This window comes from Odocoileus virginianus, chromosome 1, assembly GCF_023699985.2.
Source record: "Odocoileus virginianus isolate 20LAN1187 ecotype Illinois chromosome 1, Ovbor_1.2, whole genome shotgun sequence".
In the NCBI taxonomy this organism is placed as follows: Eukaryota; Metazoa; Chordata; class Mammalia; order Artiodactyla; family Cervidae; genus Odocoileus; species Odocoileus virginianus.
Window position 1 is genome coordinate 15,111,262 of NC_069674.1, and position 18,086 is coordinate 15,129,347.

Sequence of the window (18,086 nt, forward strand, 5' to 3'; positions counted from 1 at the left end):
GGGGGACAGACAGAGGTAAACTACAAACCAATCTGCCCGTGTGAGCATGAATATATATGTATATCTCATAACAATAAAAAAAGAGTAATTAAGAGATGTATTGAAGTGTATAGAAATCCTGAAGGACACTGAAGTTTCCAATTCGAGTTACTGTCCTTGGTGCAAATTTAATTCAGTAGGGAACAGATAAATAAAAAGGAAGAAAAAACAAATTCAGAACAGATGTTAGGCAAGCAATTTTTTTCACAGTAAGAATCATAAACATGAAGAAGAGCCTATAAGGCAAAGTTGTTGATGCAAACAGCATTAAGCTACTAAATAAATAGTTAGATGGCACCGCAGGGACAAAGAAACATTAAAATCGGCATTTGGCTGTCCCAGAATATTTGCACCCACACAGTTATGCCCAAGTGTGTAGATTCACAGGCATCAGAAGGAGGTGTGTGTGTTTGTGTGTGTGTGTGTGAGTACACATGCATGCTATTACATAGAATATGTGCAGGACATATATTTGTGTGAGAGTATGCAGCAAAATCTCCTCTCTCTCAATGATATGTGAACTCAGAATATGAATTGAGGGGCTTGGCAAGAGCTAGAATGAGTCCTGAAAAGACAGTGTGGCCTGGAACTCCATGACACCCGAGGAATGTGCTGTCTCGGGCTAGGGATTATTAGAAAGCCCAGATGTGGAACTGTCAAGAAAGGAGAATTTAATGGCCACAGAATTTTAGACACAGCTGGGGAAAAATAAGAGGCAGGGCAGTGAGGGGATGGAAATTAAAGCACAGATCATAGTATTTCAGGAACAGAGGGAAGCTTGACGATCATGCTAGCCAAACACCCCCATTTCGTAGCTAGGAAAACAGAGTTCGCAAGAGGTGAGATGACTAGGGGGCAGCACTTGGACACAGGCCACCGCCCTGGAGCAGCCCCTGTGCAGGAGGAGGCATGAGAGGCCAGAGAACACCCACATGCAGAACTGGGGAGATTCACCCCAGAGTTAGCTAGGAACGGGCTCCTGCAGTGGGCACTCCTCTGGGATGGCAGGTGGCTGCAAGAGGACCTTTGAAAGCCCACCCTGAGGGGCTGAGGCATCATGGTCAGGATCCCTGCTCCCTGCGGGGGTGGGGGCTGTGCTGATGGAGACCACTGATGGTTCCTTTGGTTTCACATCAGCCTGGGAGGCGGGCAGGCACTTGGGTATCTGTTAAAAGTGAATATGATGGTCAAGTCACTCATTCTAGTCCCACAGCTGGGAGGAGCTGAGCTCAGACCAGACCCAGCTCTGCCTCCCAATCCAGTGCTCTTCCTGTCACCTTAGGCAGACCTCTAAGAGTAGGGCTAGAGAAAAGGCTTTCCTGGGGAGGGAAACCAGTGATCTGAGAGTGGAGCCCGACCCAGTGGAGCACATCATAAGAGTCTGCCCTTCACCTTATCCTATGGGTCCCAAGATGGCTTGATGTGGGATTAAATCAATTCTATATTTTTATGGGCTAATTCCTAGATGGATGGCTCATAGGTCACAGAAGGGGAAAGATTATAGTCACTGCCACCCAAAGCCTTGATTTTAGGATGAAAGACTTTCCCCAAGTCCTTTCATTATGTTCCAGGGAAATAATACTAAATACCAAAATCACCAAAACAGCAAGACCTTCCCGTTTGAGGTTTTCTTGGGGACAAATGTGTCCTGAAAGGCACGTATTCAGTGGAGATTCCTTTGGTTATTCAGCAAATAGTTCCTGAGCATTTCTTGTGCAGTCTAGGCCCTGGGAGTATCCAGGCAAACAAGAGACAGGGTTTGTGTCCTCATGGAGTTTATACTCTAGCAGGACAGCAGGACAGTAAACAATGACACAACTGCTGTTAGGGCTGTCATCCTAAGGCAGGAGTGCAGAGTGTCCAAAGAACAACCACGGGGACAGGGGAACAGAAGAAGCTTTGGATTAACAAGGGCTTCCCGGGTGGCTCAGTGGTAAAGAATCTGCCTGCCAATGCAGGAGATAGAGGTTCGATCCCTGGGTTGGGAAGATCCCTTGGAAGAGGAAATGGCAACCCACTCCACTATTCTTGACTGGAGAATTCCATGGACAGAGGAGCCTGGCAGGCTACAGTCCACAGGGTTGCAAAGAGTTGGACACAACTGAGCACACATGTACATAACAAGGAGAACCTGCTCTTCCCTGTGATTACCTCTTACTAACTGCATGTCATTCTTATTTTAAAGTCACAGATGTTCCCAAATATTGCACTGGCCAAAAAGTCCATCAAGTCCAAAACATACTTTTTGGTCACCACAATAAATTGAGGCTAATGCAATGAGGCCAGGTAAACTTGAAGTGTTCTTGGGATAGTCACGTGAGATACTGTATTGAAAGGTCAAGACCCAGACAGAGGACTGGAAAACTATTTTGGATTAATAACATTTTACTACATGTGGTAAATAACATTTACTACTACAAAGATCTGTCTTTCTTATGGTCTTAAAAGCAGGACATAGCCCATAGAATACATGCACCAGTCCAGAAAGTGCCCAAAAAAGGATGTCCACTGCAGTGTTGTTTGCTGGAGGCCACTGGGTATCCCCCTCTGGGAGAGTGGATGGGAAAGTTGGGCGGGGTTGCACTGCAGAATGACAGGCAGAAGTTGGAGGTAACAGACATGATGGGCGAACAGCGTCATGATGGAACTTCAAAGCGTAGTGCGAAGTAAAGAAACTAAAGGATAAATGAGTGATATGACACTACCATTGGCATGAGCTGAAGAGTCCCTTGGACAGAAAGTAGATCAAACCAGTCCATCCTAAAGGAAATCAACCCTGAATATTCATTGGAAGGACTCATGCTGAAGCTCCAATATTCTGGCCACCTGATGCAAAGAGTCAACTCATTGGAAAAGACCCTATTTCTGGGAAAGATTGAGGGCAGGAGGAGAAGGGGATGACAGAGGATGAGTTGGTTAGATGGCATCACTGACTCAATGGACATGAGTTTGAGCAAGTTCTGGGAGATGGTGATAGACAGGGAGGCCTGGTGTGCTGCAGTCTACAGAGTCACAAAGAGTCGGACATAACTGAGTGACTGAATAACAACAAAGAGAACACACATAAACCACAATACCCAGTTTGCAAGAACTTGCAGCACTCACCCCCCTCCCAAAATATACATTAAGCACAATGGAGTGGTTGTCTGTTGGGGACAGGAAGGGACCAGAGAGAAAGGTGTGGGAATAAAAGGTAATCAAACATATAAAACATGAGGCTGTGTCCCCAGTTCTCCATAGTGCCACAGAATAAACACACTCCCACCCACACAACCTCCAAAGGGAGGTGATTAATAATCACTGGCGGTAACACTGATAATTTACAATGGTGAAGTAAACTCTTCTTATCAATGCCTGTTTTTCATGTGGAATTCTTTAGAAGTAAAATGCTGCTGCTTATTAGATCAGCATTTCCTTTCAGTGCCTGTTCTCCATATTCTAGTCCCAAGAGACATTCCAGAAAGGGGAAAAAGAAAAAAAAGTTCTGTGGTCAAATAAACACTGCATACTAAATTTCCCACTTGGAGATGTTCCAAGCACATTATTACATGAACAGTTCTGAGAGACCTGTGTTCCAAGGATTAACCCAGTGTTTCCAGCCTTTGACCGAGGGGGACTCCCCACTTTAGTTCCATGGAACTATTATTTTTATCAATGGAAATGGTCCAGAAGCTGCACTGTGGGAAATGCCACTGGAGGATAAGAGGCGGGAGATTCCAGATTCCAAGTGTAGCCTGGGGCTCCCCAACCCACTACTCTATCCCAGCATGGCCAGGCAATCCTTCCAGTGCTCTGTTCCCAAGCCATCTTGGACCCAAAGTCTCAGTCATAGTTACAAATGATGGTGGCGAAGATGGTGCTGTCTTCCCCTCTGCTATGTTCCATCTCCTCATTACATAGGGAATGATGGTTTTCTCTCTCGAATTCAAAGCCAACATCAGTGATTAATGTTGCCTAGCCCTTATTCCTTGTAACTAACCAGTAGTTCAACTCTGCTGTCCTTTATGAAAGTCTCTCTCTCTCTTCCTCATGTTTCTGATGATCCAAATCACTGTTATCGCTCACCTGGGTTGTTAGAATGGTTGTCTGCTTATCTTTTACAAATTCCATCCTCTCTCTTCACCCCTGGTGGCTCAGATGATAAAGAATCTGCCTGCAAGGCAGGAGACCCAGGTTTGATCCCTGGGTTGGAAATATCCCCTGGAGGAGGGCATGGCAACCCACTCCAGTATTTTTACCTGGAGAATCCCATGGACAGAGGAGCCTGGCGGGCCACAGTCCATGGGGTCGCAAAGGGTTGGACAGGACTGAGTGACACACACACACACTCCCTTCATTCCTCACCTTGCCCTTCTCCATTCTGTGCATCTGAACAATAATAACCTACTTCAAATAACCCGCTTCCTTAGCACCATTCCTTAGATCCATCTCCCCTCCTGCCACAGCAGAGAGGTTGTCCTCTCCACTGTCCAAACCATCACATTTTCTTAGCACACCTTTGGCCTCTATAGTCTCCCTTTCAACATCTCAGATAAAACCTCTAAACTTCCTCCCAAGTCTATGTGCCTGAGCCCACAGGCCACCTGCCAGCTCTCCCTTACCTGGGTAGCTACAGAGCCAGCTAATCTCTCAATGAAAGCACACGCTGTGCCCTGGGAAGGACCCAGGGGAGTTCAGCGAGTCTCCTCCAGCAAACGGCCACAAAGCTGGAACATAGGCCTCGAAAAATAGCTAAAAGACTGTGAAAGAAGCACAGAGGGAGAGAACTCAGAGGTTACAAATGACAGGGACCTGTTCTTGACAAATTGCTGCAGGTAGGAAGCCTGGAGATGGAAAGTGCCGAGGAGAGAAGAGTAGGCCTTGTGAACAAGAAAGAGTTCCAGATAGAGAAGGTTACATTTAAATGAGACCCAAAGGCCACAGTGACCTGGTGGGAAAGAGGAAACTTGGAGGGGGCTGAAAGCAGAATTGAAAAGCAAACACATAAATTGTAAAAGGCTTGGCAGAGAGGAGTGAGATAAGGCAAAAAGGGGCTCTGGGTAAGGACTACTGGGAATTTATTAAAATGAACTGAATTTATGGTGCAGTACAAGCATCTGTTGATAACAGGGCAAGTCTGGTAAAGAATGTGCTCACTGGCTTGTAGTCAACAGGAAGCCGGGGCAAGATGACAAGGGCCGGGCATTCCGATCAGAAATGTGTCATTCAGGCTGACCAGCAAGGTTCCGGAGCACAGGGAGGGGTTTACATTTCTTCTGGAGGTCACTTGTGAGGGTTGAAGGCAAGAAGTGACAGCCACTCAGTCACGGTCAAAAGGAAAAATACAGCATTGCAACTCCAAATGCAACTGCTACATTAAACAATATGGCAAGTTCTGCAAAAAATTAAACATAGGGCTTCTCTGGAGGCTCACTGGTCAAGAATCCACCTGCCAATGCAAGAGACATGAGTTCCACCCTTGATTCAGGAATATCCCACATGCCACGGACCAACTAAGCGCATGCACCACAACCACCAAGCCTGTGCTCTAGAGCCCGGAGAATCTAGATTACTGAGCCCACGTGCCGCAGATACTGGAGCGCACATACCCTAGAGCCCGTGCTTTGCAACAAGAGGAGATACAGCAATGAGAAGCCCATGCGTCACAACTAGAGAGTAGCACCGCAACTAGAGAGAAAAGCCCTCGCAGGAACAGAGACCCAGCACAGCCAAAAATAAAGTAATTAATTAATAAAAAATATTAAGCCTAGAATTAACATAGGATCCCAGCAATTCCACTTCTGGATATAGATCTAAAAAAAAAAATGGAAAGGAGGTATTGAAGAGATTTGTACACTGGTATTCATAGCAGCATTATTCAGAATAGCTCAAAGGTGGAAGCCACCCTAGTGTCCATCGACAGATGAACAGATAAACAAAATGTAGTAAATACAAAAGACAGATTGTTATTCAAACCTAGAAGGGAAGAAAATTCTGATACATGCTCCATGGATAAGCCCTGAGGACATCATGCCAAGTGAAATAAGCCAATCACAAAAGGACAAAGACTGTATGATTCCTCTTACATCGGGTACCTAGACTAGTCAAATTCATAGAGACAGTAAGTAGAATGGTGGCTTCTCAGGGCTAGGGGAAGGGAGAATGGAGAGTTATTGTTTAATGGGTAGAGAGTTTCCATTTTTCAAGATGAAAAAGAGGTCTGGAGAAGAATAGTAGTCACGGTTGCACAATGTGAATGTCCTTCATGCCACTGAACTCTACACTTAAAAATGGCTAGGATGGGGTCATCTCTGGTGGTCCAGTGGTTAAGAATCTGCCTGCCAATGCAGGGGACCAGAGTTCGATCCTTGATCCAGGAAGATCCCACATGCCACGGGGCAACTATTGACCCTGTGCTTTAGAGCCTGTGTGCCACATTACTGGACCCATGTGCCTAGAGCCTGTGCAGGAGAACCCAACCTCTAGCAGAGAAGTCTAAGGTTTGGGGGCATCAGTTAAGAATCTTTGGGCTGGAGTCTTTTGCAAAGATCCAGGGGCCATGTCACTCGTAAGATACAACCTGTGGTCCAGCAGTGAGATAGAGGAGAGAGCCTGAGGAGTTACAGACAACTTTCAAAGACAAATGGAATATCCACTCAAGAACTGCCTCTCTGGTGGGTCCTGTGACCCAGGTACTGCATTCACAGCTGAGAACATGGAGCGGGACAAACTAGGGAAGTCTTGGAGTTGCTTCTCCTGGAGGTCCTGTTGTAGTAGTCTTGATTAATACCTGGACGCCCATTTCCCCTGTAGCCTGAGTAGCATCAAGAGGTGTTGGTGGATGTTGTACCACAACATACCACACTTCCCACGTCCACCTACCATGTGGTGACAGGCCATCCACCAGCCGTGTGTTCAGAGCAAAGATTAGTGAGTTCTTCTCAAAGCGGAGGCAAAAATAGAATCATCTGCTCACAGTGCCTCCTTAGTGGTTAATGTGGGGAATGTGGTAAATATGTCAGAGAGTCAGGCCTTTTAAAACAGGCCAATAGACTGAGAGCCTCACCAAGAGTGGAAAAGTTGATATAGTGGGCTGCAGAATTCTTGCATCTTGGGGGTGAGATGGGGGAGAAGTTGTTAGGAACATGGTCTTGAGATGTGAAAAATAATCAAGGGACTTATTTGAGTAGTTAAGTTTCTGTGATCTGCCCCAGGCCTGCAGGCATCATAAAACTTGGCAGAGCCTTGCTGGGAATTACTTCCTGTCCACAGCTGCAGACATGTTACACAGAAGACTGACCAGGAAGAATGGGAATGTATAGTAAACAACCCAAACTCTGAAAGATTTAAGGGTCCTGAGGACGAAAGGAGAACATGTTCCATTTTAATGATAAACTTTGATTACTCAGTCTTCAGTAGAATTTCAAATGTGTGCAGTATCTGACTTTTTCTGTTTGGCAACTTACACTGTGAATCTAGTTAATTTGGTTTTTGCATTGCCTTTTGCCCTCCGTGAGGAACACACTTTAAAACTGTTTTTTTTTTTTTAATCATTCAAGGATTCTGAGAACTTATTTGAGAGAAGTTTTTCTGCCTACAAAATAGTGATCAAAGAGGAACTTGAAGCTCCATAGGAACTAGGAATTAGCTGCTTCTTTGAATTTAGCCACCTGATGCAGAGAACTGACTCATGGGAAAAGACCCTGTTGCTGGGAAAGATTGAAGGCAGGAGGTGAAGGGGACGACAGGTGACGAGATAGTTGGATGACATCACCAACTCTATGGACATGAGTTTGAGTAAGCTCTGGGAGTTGGTGATGGACAGGGAAGCCTGGCATGCTGCAGGCTATGGGGTTTCAAAGAGTCGGACATGACCAAGTGACTGAACTTGAATTTAGCAAAGATGTTTTTTAAATTATGAAATCAAAGATGGTTTGTCATTCTTCTCTTTGAATAGAATAGGGAAGCTATTTGCATTCTCAGTTAATTAGGGTTAAGAGCCATGAGAACGGGGTAAGTGTGTGCCATTTGGGGAATTATCTGTGCAAAAGAGTTGTTGACAGAAGATACATGCCTCATGCCATGTGTTCTCTGGACCTGCTTCCAGATGGGAGAATGTTTTGGCAAATGCCACAGTGATTCATGACTATGTTACATAACTCTATTTTGCATTTTGAGTTGAACAACTTGGATTTGTTGCAGGTACAGTACAATTAAATATGGGATTTATTATTCAAAAATATTAGCTGGAAACAGCTCTTATGTGATTTTCACTTGAAGATGTTCTATTGTTTGGGAACGCATCTTCGCAGGGCTGTCATTTGTGGGGGATAAAGAAGTTACTGATGCCGTGTTCGATTGTACTGATGGAGCAAAAGCCCCCTTCCACCTTGGACCTGGTGTATTGGTGGATTTTGGGAAACACAGATCAAACTGAAGGTCCGTGGCTGACTTCCCAGAGGGATGTTCATCTGCCACCCGCAGTCCAGCTGCCCACAAAGGTGAAGTGATGGCCTGCCTCTTCGGCCTCACTCTGTCCCAGCCAGGATGGACCTTTTGTTCCCAGCTGGTCACAGGGGTTGAGTCTGGTTGCTGAGTCCCAAGCCTTACATCGTGCTCTCAGTCTCAGGACTGAGAATCTGCACAAGATTTATCCCCTAGGCCCCTCCCCGTGAGGCCCTGTTTGGGCTCCTGCCAGACTCTCTTCTCAGGGCCAAGAACATCCCCTTTTTTCTATTTTGTTTTTAGTCACTCAATCGTGTCCAAATCTTTTGCGACCCCATAGACTGTACCCCACCAGGCTCCTCTGTCCATGAGATTCTCCAGGCAAGAATACTGGAGAGGGTTGCCATTTCCTCCTCCAGGGGATCTTCCCAACCCAGGGATCAAACCAGCATCTCCTGCATTGGCAGGTGGTTTCTTTACACTGAAGCACCTGGGAAGCCCCAAAGACCCCCTAGTTAGGCCCTAATGGCCACTAGGGAGCTTTTTTGATTTCTACTCCTGGCTACTGACCAGCCAGCACCTTCTCAGTGGGCAGTTTTCTGCTGGACTGTCCAGTGACTCCTAGAATGGAGCTGTCAGCTTCTTCCCCTTTAAAGGTTCTGCTGTGCTCATCGGCAGGAACCCGCTCTCTGAGCGCACACAGCCTGGTTGGGTGCCCATGCCCAGACACCCAAGGGGATGAGCAGAAATCTTGTGGAGAGATGTTTTACAGTGTCAACTAATTGTATATAGACAAATTATATATATTTTGGTAAGCTTTTTAGCTTGAAATATTCTGGGTTAATTCTGAGAATTAATTTTAATTAATTAACTTCAGATTTTAAAGAAGGAAAAGCTATTGGGCATCCAGGGCTCTGCTGAGGCCCTCATTGTTCAGGAGCCTCATCCCTGGAGAAATAGTGTCTCATCTTTGATTCTACTTCAGCTGACAAAATCTCTTTGGTCAGAGATTTTTCAGAATCTTAAACCACACCGGGGCAAAATAAAACCAGGGGCTAATAAAATGTTTCTAATGTAGACGATTGGAGCTGAGTCATCTGGTTTACAGTCACCTAGTTTTGAACTGGAAAGGACTGCAGTTATCATCTGGCCCTTTGCTCTTCAAATTGCTTATCTTGACTCACCAGTGACGATGAAACCAATTTCGTGGGTCGTGATCAGATTGCATTTGTTTTGTTTTTTCATGGAATAGAGTAGAATAGAAGAGGAGAACAGACTGGACCAAAGCGGATCTTGCATAGTAAAAGATATTTAGTAAAACTTTGATTTCAGGTGTATGTGTGAACTGGATCATAATGTAAAATATATTATTTACTGAGGCTCATAATTAAACAAAGGGTCAAAGTCCCTGATCTTGTCCCAACCCCCTAATTTTGTGCCTGAGAAAACTGAGACTCCGAGAGGGGAAGCTACTGGCCCAAATCCTTGAAGCCAACAGATAGTAATAGAAAGAGAGTTGGAGGTGAAATGTGAACCTCAGTTTTCTATTGTAAGTTGGCATGCTCTATTTGATGTTTCTCTAGCCGAACAAGAGGAATTTAGATAGACTGTTGATGTTTAGAAGTGTGGGTCACAAAGACTTTGACATCAGTAGTCACTAAAATGCACAGCAACTGTCACCTATAGGTGGTCATAGAATGAAGATGGGGTGGGGGGGCAAGAAAGCGGTGTGAAATAAGGGGTAAAAGAGGTCAGAGGTCCAGGAGAGTGGGTAAATTTCAGAAGGGTCTTTGGATGACTTTTAGGAAGAGGGAAAATCTTAAACTGCACGGGAGAAGAAAGTTCTGTAGTAATTCACCATTTGGGATCACAAGAGGCCATGAGAGGGACAGACAGGGATGAAGAGTCTATTAAAGTTTCATTTGATAAAAATGGGGCTGTAATAGAAATCTCTCTCTTCTTGGTCTAAATTGCCCATTTGTCTGAGAACAGTTGTTCTTTCGATAATCCTCCCGATTGGGCTAGGCATTTAAATTGGTGTGTGTGCGTGGGTGCTCAGTTGCTTGCTCAATGCGACCCCATGGACCGTAGCCCACCAGGCTCCTCTGTCCATGGGATTGTCCTGGCAAGAATACTGGAGTGGGCTACAATTTCCTCCTCCAGGGGATCTTCCCAATCCAGGGATCAAACCTGCATCTCCTGCGTTGGTGGGCGGATTCTTTACCACTGAGCCGCCTGGGAAGCTCCTTTGGATTGCTGGTAACTGTCAAATATGTTCTTTCTGACAGCTTTCTTCCTGTTCTCATGACCTCCTGAAAAGAACAGCCAATCTTATCAGGGTATTTGCTTTTATGAAATCATGTGGCCCCCTAAAGTACAGCATCACTTTAATAAACACTCACTTAAACATGTATTCTAAAAGGCAGAGTATCAGGATTGATCTATGTTGACCAGTGAGTATTGATAGCTAACTCATTGAATGATTCTCAATAATTGTGGCATAGAGACCATCAGATCTCCTATTAATTTTGGTTTCAGACTCAAATTACTTGAAGCTAGTAATTCTAAGCTTTGCTTTCAACATTTTCATAAAAGATTCAACTTTTACCAAGCTTGGGGACCCAAATATTGCCCCCAGACTGGCCTTCTGGGTAAATGTGAAGATAATTTAGGATTTCTGTACTTAATTCCATAGTTTCATTTACAACAATTCCTCTTAAGACAGAGTCACATTTTTAGGTCACTTAGTAAGTGAATCTCATTCTGAGGCGTGTGCTCCATATTGGCAGCAGAAACTTTATTTAAGTTGGACTCCTGTACATTGTCTGTGAGGCTCTTTTGCATCTGTGGCTCCATTCCTGCCTAAGATTTCTGCCATTCTTCCACATCTATGATTTTATTGCGCTCAGTCCAGTTTAAAAATGAGAACAATCTCCCTATATCTGTTGCCCAGTGTGGGTCTGAATATTTGTATTTTCTTGAACAAATTGGCAATAGTTTCCACTCTAACTCATCCTCTCCCTTGTTTTCAAGTCCAGCGTATTGAGCTGTCTCGGTGTCCTCTAAACAAAGACTGGGACCGTGGCAGAGGAATGCATCAGGTCGAGTCCTTAGGAGCCTTTTCGTTCCCAGGATTTTGGGTCCTCTGGAAGTAGGCCAGCAAACCTCCCACATGATGATGACAGGGCCAGCTGACTGCCTTGAAGTAAACCATCTCTATGCGGCTCTTCAACTTCATCTAAATAGTACATAACCACGATGGTGACGAGCACTTACAGAGAAGTGTTCACACCTTAGTCACTTCCGGAGAACACGCTCCCCTCATGGATGGTGTGATGGAAGCTGAGCTTAAAAAAATATCTGAACAACCCTATTGTTTTCTTAGCTGATACCACATTCCATATATATATCCCAAAGTTCTCAGCTTCCTCACTCCCTGTTGACCAGGTGCTATGAGTTCATGAGTGCCACTAGTTAAATAAAATATGGTGCTAAGAATGTCCAGGTTGGAGGCATATGAGACACCTCTGCCTCCCCTGGGCCTGAACTTTGGGTCTAAGTGCCAGGTCCTTTATGTCCAAACTAAAGTTTTCTTTATTTGCTAGATTGATTTGTTTTAAGTGCAAAGACCCAAGGTTCCCTGGGAGATAGACTGTTTTAGATTCTGATACTTACAAAGATGTTCTTAGAACACTCTAGTGCTGCTAGGTACAAGAAGGCACTGTCTGTACCAAAGGAGGGTATTCAATATGGCACTGGCATGAGACTGGGCAGAAAGATGGAGCAGAGAAGTCAGAAATACATATAGGAACCAAGAGATGATTTTTTAAAATGACATTTTAAATCAATTGGGAAAGGATGCATTTCCGGATGGAACACCACCCTACTTCCACCCTTACCCTCAAATGAATTTCTGATGGATCAAATATCTAAGTTTTTTAATAAAACAAAGAAACACCAGGGGGAAAAACAGAAGCTAAAAAATATATATCCTTAGTGAAGAAAGCCTTACTGAGCAAGATACAAAATGTAGATACTATTAAAGTAGATTAAATTCAACAATACAAAAAGATTTTCTGATCGGAACTATATATATATATATACACTTTTTTGTATTAATAAAAAATAATAGCAGAGCTATCGCTTACAAGAGAGGTGATATGGGGAAAGGGGCCTTTGAACAGGAGGCTTCAGGAGTTGCACATGAACTGAAGTTAGATCGCTGTGTAAGTAGAAGTAATTACTAGTATTGGCACAATAAATCCTTGTCACCCACTGGATTACAAAATTTGTCACAAATTGAAGGAGACATAATCTCTATCCTGTTTATGCATGCTCAGTCACCTCTGTTGTACCCAACTCTTTGGGACACCATGGACCATAGCCCGTCAGGCTCCTCTGTCCATGGGATTTTCCCAGAGAGAATGCTAGAGTGGGCTGCCATGCCCAATCACAAACATATTATGTTGATACTATTCTTTTAGGGTTTGGGGAGGAATATAGATCCAACTTGGGGTTCAATCTCAGACTAAAGGAGATAACCAGTAATCTTTAATCAAAGCTTATCTAAAACAACAAAGCCTTTCTTTCTCCGTATTTTGTTGCCAAGGGTACATTAGTCCCCCTTTATCTGTAGTTTTGCTTTACCTGATTTCAGTTACCTGTGGTCAACTGTAGTCCAAAAGTATTAAGTGGAAAATTCTGGAAATAAGCAACTCATAAGTGTTAGATTGTTAAGTGTTAGAATGTTCTGTGTGATAAAATCTCCTACCGTTAAGTTCCATCCCACCCAGGATGTGAATCATCTCTTTGTCCAGCACATCCTGCCCTCCCATTGGTTGCTTAGTAGCCAAATCCGTTTTCAGATCATCTGACTGTCCTGGTAGCCCAATGCTTGTGTTCAAGTAGCCCTTATTTTACCTAATAACAGTCCCAAAACACAAGAACAGTGTTCTTGTATTGCAATTTGGATACACTGAAGAGAAGCAATAAAGTACTTCCTTTAAGTGAAAATGTGGAAGTTCTCCACTTAATAAGGAGAGAAAAAAACTCATATTCAGCAGCTGCTAAGATATACAGTAAGAGGAAATCATTTATATGTGAAAGTGTGGAGAAGGAAAAAGAAATTTCTGCTAGTTTTTCAGTTGCACCTCAAACTATAAAAGTTATGGCCACAGTGCATGATAAATGCTTAGTTAAGATGGAAAAGGCACTAAATTTGTATAGTAAGGTATTCTAAAAAAGAGAGGGAAAGAGACCACAATCACATAACTTTTATTAAATATATTGTTATAGTGGGCTTCCCCAGTGGCTCAGTGGTAAAGAATCTGCCTGTAATGCGAGAGACCCAGGTTTGATCCCTGGGTCAGGAAGATCCCCTGGAGAAGGGAATAGCTACCCGCTCCAGTGTCCTTGCCTGGGAGATCCCATGGACAGAGAAGCCTGTGGGCTACAGTCCATGGGATCGCAAAGAGTCAGATACAGCTGAGCAACTAACACTTTCATAATTGTTCTGAAAAGTGAAAGTGAAAGTCGATCAGTCGTGTCCGACTCTGTGATCCTATGGACTATACAGTCCATGAAATTCTCCAGGCCAGAATACTGGAGTGATAGCCTTTTCCTTCTCCAGGGGATCTTCCCAACCCAGGGATCGAACCCAGGTCTCCCGCATTGCAGGTGGATTCTTTACCAGCTGAGCCACAAGGGAAGACCAAGAATACTGGAGTGGGTAACCTATCCCTTCTCCAGGGGGTCTTCCCGATCCAGGAATTGAACCTGCAATGCAGGCAGATTCTTTACCAACTGAGCTGTCAGGGAAGCCCATAATTGTTCTAGTTAATTATTATTGTTGTTGATTCTTTTATTATTGTTGCTGTGCCTAATTTATAAATTAAATTTTATCTTTGGTACATATGTATAGGAAAAACATGGTATATACTGCGTTCAGCGGTTTTAGGCATCCACTGGGGGTCTTGGAACGTACTCCTAGAGGCTACTGTGTGTGCATGTGTGTTTAAGTCGATTCAGTCATGTTATGTTGTGCATAACAGTTGTGTAGGTGTGTGTGCCAGCCTTCCTGTTTTACATTCAAGTTCAGAGAAACCAGAGACAATGTGCATAGATTCATTTGCGCAGGACCTTGAGAAGCAAGTTGCAAAACTAGACACTTGATGAAGTCATTTCACTCTCAGTGGTGGTGGTGGTGGTGATTGTAACAAACACTGGTGCTCTCAACCCCCTTTGGCAGAAGGCTTCTCCAGCAATTAACTTTCCTCATAACAGGAAAATGAAAAGGGTAAGAGGCAGGTTTCCAGTTTGGGGACCCAAACTCTGACTGAGTTGCTATGATGACCACAGATAATAAGCATAAATCCTCATCATGTTTGGTGTTCAGGTACAGAGTAAAGAGATGCTGTCTGCCCGCACTTTCAACATATATGCTCTGTCATGCATCACCGCGTGGCATCAACAGCATGGGGATTCCCTCATCAAATGATGAATCAATCTATTATTTCAATGTTAACGGGGCCAATCTGGCATCAATAATATTTCCTAATGACAGAAGGAATCCAAAAGTTAAGACAATTCAAACCAAATTATTTCCCAAAAGAAGGAGGTCTTTCATTGAACTTGGTCCATTCTTGCCATTACCAATCAGTGAAACCATTTTGTTCAAATTTAAAAAGTAACAAAATAGTTTTTAGGGCTAGAAAGGCCCTTAAATACAGACTAGTTTAACCCTTTCATCTGAAAGGGTGAACATACTGAGTCTCACCCAGTTTACAGAACTCAAACAGGCTTTCCCAGTGGCTCAGTTGGTAAAGAATCCACCTGCAATGCAGGAGACCCTGGTTTGATGCCTGCGTTGGAAAGATCCGCTGGAGAAGGGACAGGCTACTCACTCCAGTATTCCTGGGCTTCCCTGGTGGCTCAGTTGGTAAAGAATCCACTTGCAATATGGGAGACCTGGGTTCAATCCCTGAGTTGAGAAGATCCCCTGGAAGAGGACATGGCAACCACTCTAATATCCTTGCCTGGAAAATCCCCATGGACAGAGGAGCCTGTGGGGGTCAGGACTACAGGACTTGGGGTCACAAATAGTCAGACACGACTGAGCGACTTTCACTTTTCACAGAGCTCAAACAGGACTTTACCCCACCACTACAGTGCCTCTCAATTTGGCAGTGGACACATTTAAAAAGAAGTCAGCATTTTAAGGCTCATCAATTTTTCTAAAGCAAAGAAAGTTGATAGCTTTGTATGAAGAAATTATGCCATCACCTTTCATTTTTTTTCCCCTTTTTACCAAAGATCATACTGCAATTTCTCTCTCTGCAACCTCATTTGAGAGCGTTCTTTATGATTCAAGCTTTCTTGAAATGAAGAGGGTAAATTGTGTTAAGTTAAAGTTGGGAGAATGGGAAGTTGATTGGCCATCCTGTCGTCAAGGAAATCAATCTGTCTCTATCTCTGTCTCATGCACACATACACACACCACCATCACCACCACAACACAATCCACCAGTTAATACAGTGCCATTTAAACTCTTCATCTGAGGTTTTAAAATTGTTTTAAAATACTCAAGAGCTCTACTCTGAAAATCTGTACAGAACTACTTCAAGGGAGTGATTCCTAGAATCAGACTTAGAGAGGCCTTTTTCTAATTCTGGGGAAACCACTGTCCTTGTGAGTCAGTGCTATGTCTCAGAAATATATGACAGTCTCCAAGGTCAATGTCAAGTCCACAGCAGAATGAGACTGTTGGAAAGATAAGTTCTTCAGTACCTATTATACTCAGTGCAAGAAGCTATGCACTTAAAAAAAAAAAAAAATGGGGCAAGGGGTGGGAGGAGACCAAGCTAAAAGGGATTACAGAAAGTGAGATGGAATTGCCTGTTATTAAAAGTATGCACCATCTCCCCACTCTTCTTTTAGAGGAACACGTCTCCCTGGTCCACCAGTGTCGGGCTCGGCCGAGTAACTTGCTTTGGCCTAACTGCACACAGAGTGTGCTTTCTCCCAGACTTTTGGTTTCTGCATATAACTTGGTTTGGCTGATAGGATGTTGGCAGAAACTTAATATGTTTTCGCACCACTGGGCTTGCTCTCTTGATACTTTTCCGTCCCAAGACGAGCCTGCCCTGGCCCTCCTGCCTTTCCAAGGAGGATGAGGGAAGGGTGGGGCACAGCTTCTGAACCTGCAGAAGCCCCAGGAAGCCCAACTGAGCTTCCCAGACAGGCGAGCTCAGATCAGCCAACTCGAGCCAACCCTTAGGCACACAATCAATAATGACTTGTTCTTTAAGTCACTGCATTTTGGAGTAGTTTCTTATCCAGAAATGACAAACTAATCCGAGACCATCGAGTAGAATATCTTCATGTACCATATTTTCAGGGCTACATAGCAAACTAAATGAGAAGAACTTGGCCAAAACTGTGGGTCTCCTGGCATTTCCACAGAGTACATGTCAATCCCTCTTGAAAATCATCACTGAGAGAACAAACATCACATGCCCCATGGATAGAAGGGCTCACAGACCAAGTGGACCCCATTAGGATATACAATAGGAACACCATAGAGCCTTGCTGCCCCTAGAAAAGTTATCAGAGACCTGAAAGTCTGGAAAAAAGCTACCCCAAATCATCCAGCAACTGAGGAGAAGCTGTGCAAGAACAGACTAAAATGATTAGGACTCCGGCCTAGAAGGACATAGGCTGAGAATCATTGTGATTCAAGTCTATTAAATATTGAAGAGGGTAAATGGTCTGACCATGGGTTTGTTTGTCAGATGCCAGAATTTTTTTTTTTAAAGGAGCATACTCTGAAGCATAAAAAGGGAAAATATAAGGGCTATAGGAGACGGGGGTGACAGAGGGTGAGATGGTTGGATGGCATCACTGACTCAATGGACATGAGTTTGAGCAAGCTCTGGGAGACAGTGAAGGACAGGGAAGCCTGGTGTGCTGCAGCTCACGGGGTCTCAAAGAGTCAGACACGACTTAGTGACTGAACAGCAACAAATGTACATATAGTTATGACTGATTTGCAATGATGTACAGCACAAACCAACACAACACTGTAAAGTGATTCCCTTCCTATTAAAATAAATAAAAGAAAAAATCTACACAGGATATTGGTATTCAATTTCTTAAGCTTGGTGATAGGTATATGTTCATTTTATTAATATTCTTTAAATTCTACATGTTACATGCTCTTTGGAATATATATCTCACAATTAAAAGAAAACATGAAGAATTTTTTTTTCAAAAAGGGAAAATACAGGAAAAATAAGGGGAAGGCCTATATTACTTTACATGGCTGAGAATTAGGGTGACCATGCAACCTAGTCTACCCAGGTCAGCCTTAGTTCCCACTGCTGTCCTGCAGTAAGTATGAGTAACAGCCCCTCTTACTTTGAAATGTGTACAGTGTTGGATACCAGATGATACGCCCATATGGCTGATGCATATTGTACCCACAGAGTTGATTAAAATGGGCCCAAATAAGGTTTATAAGGGGCTTTCCTAGTAGCTCAGTGGTAAAGAATCTGTCTGCTAATGCAGGAGATGTGAGTTTGATCCCTGGATTGGGAAGATTTCCTGGAGAAGGAAATGCCAACCC

General features: G+C 43.8%; 1 protein-coding gene across 4 annotated transcripts in view; it reads right to left on the minus strand.

Annotated features, from left to right (window-relative positions):
• TBXAS1 (thromboxane A synthase 1) overlaps positions 1-18,086 on the minus strand; it is a 163,503-nt gene that overhangs the window by 103,480 nt on the left and 41,937 nt on the right. The gene's annotated exons all lie outside the window — the stretch shown is intronic.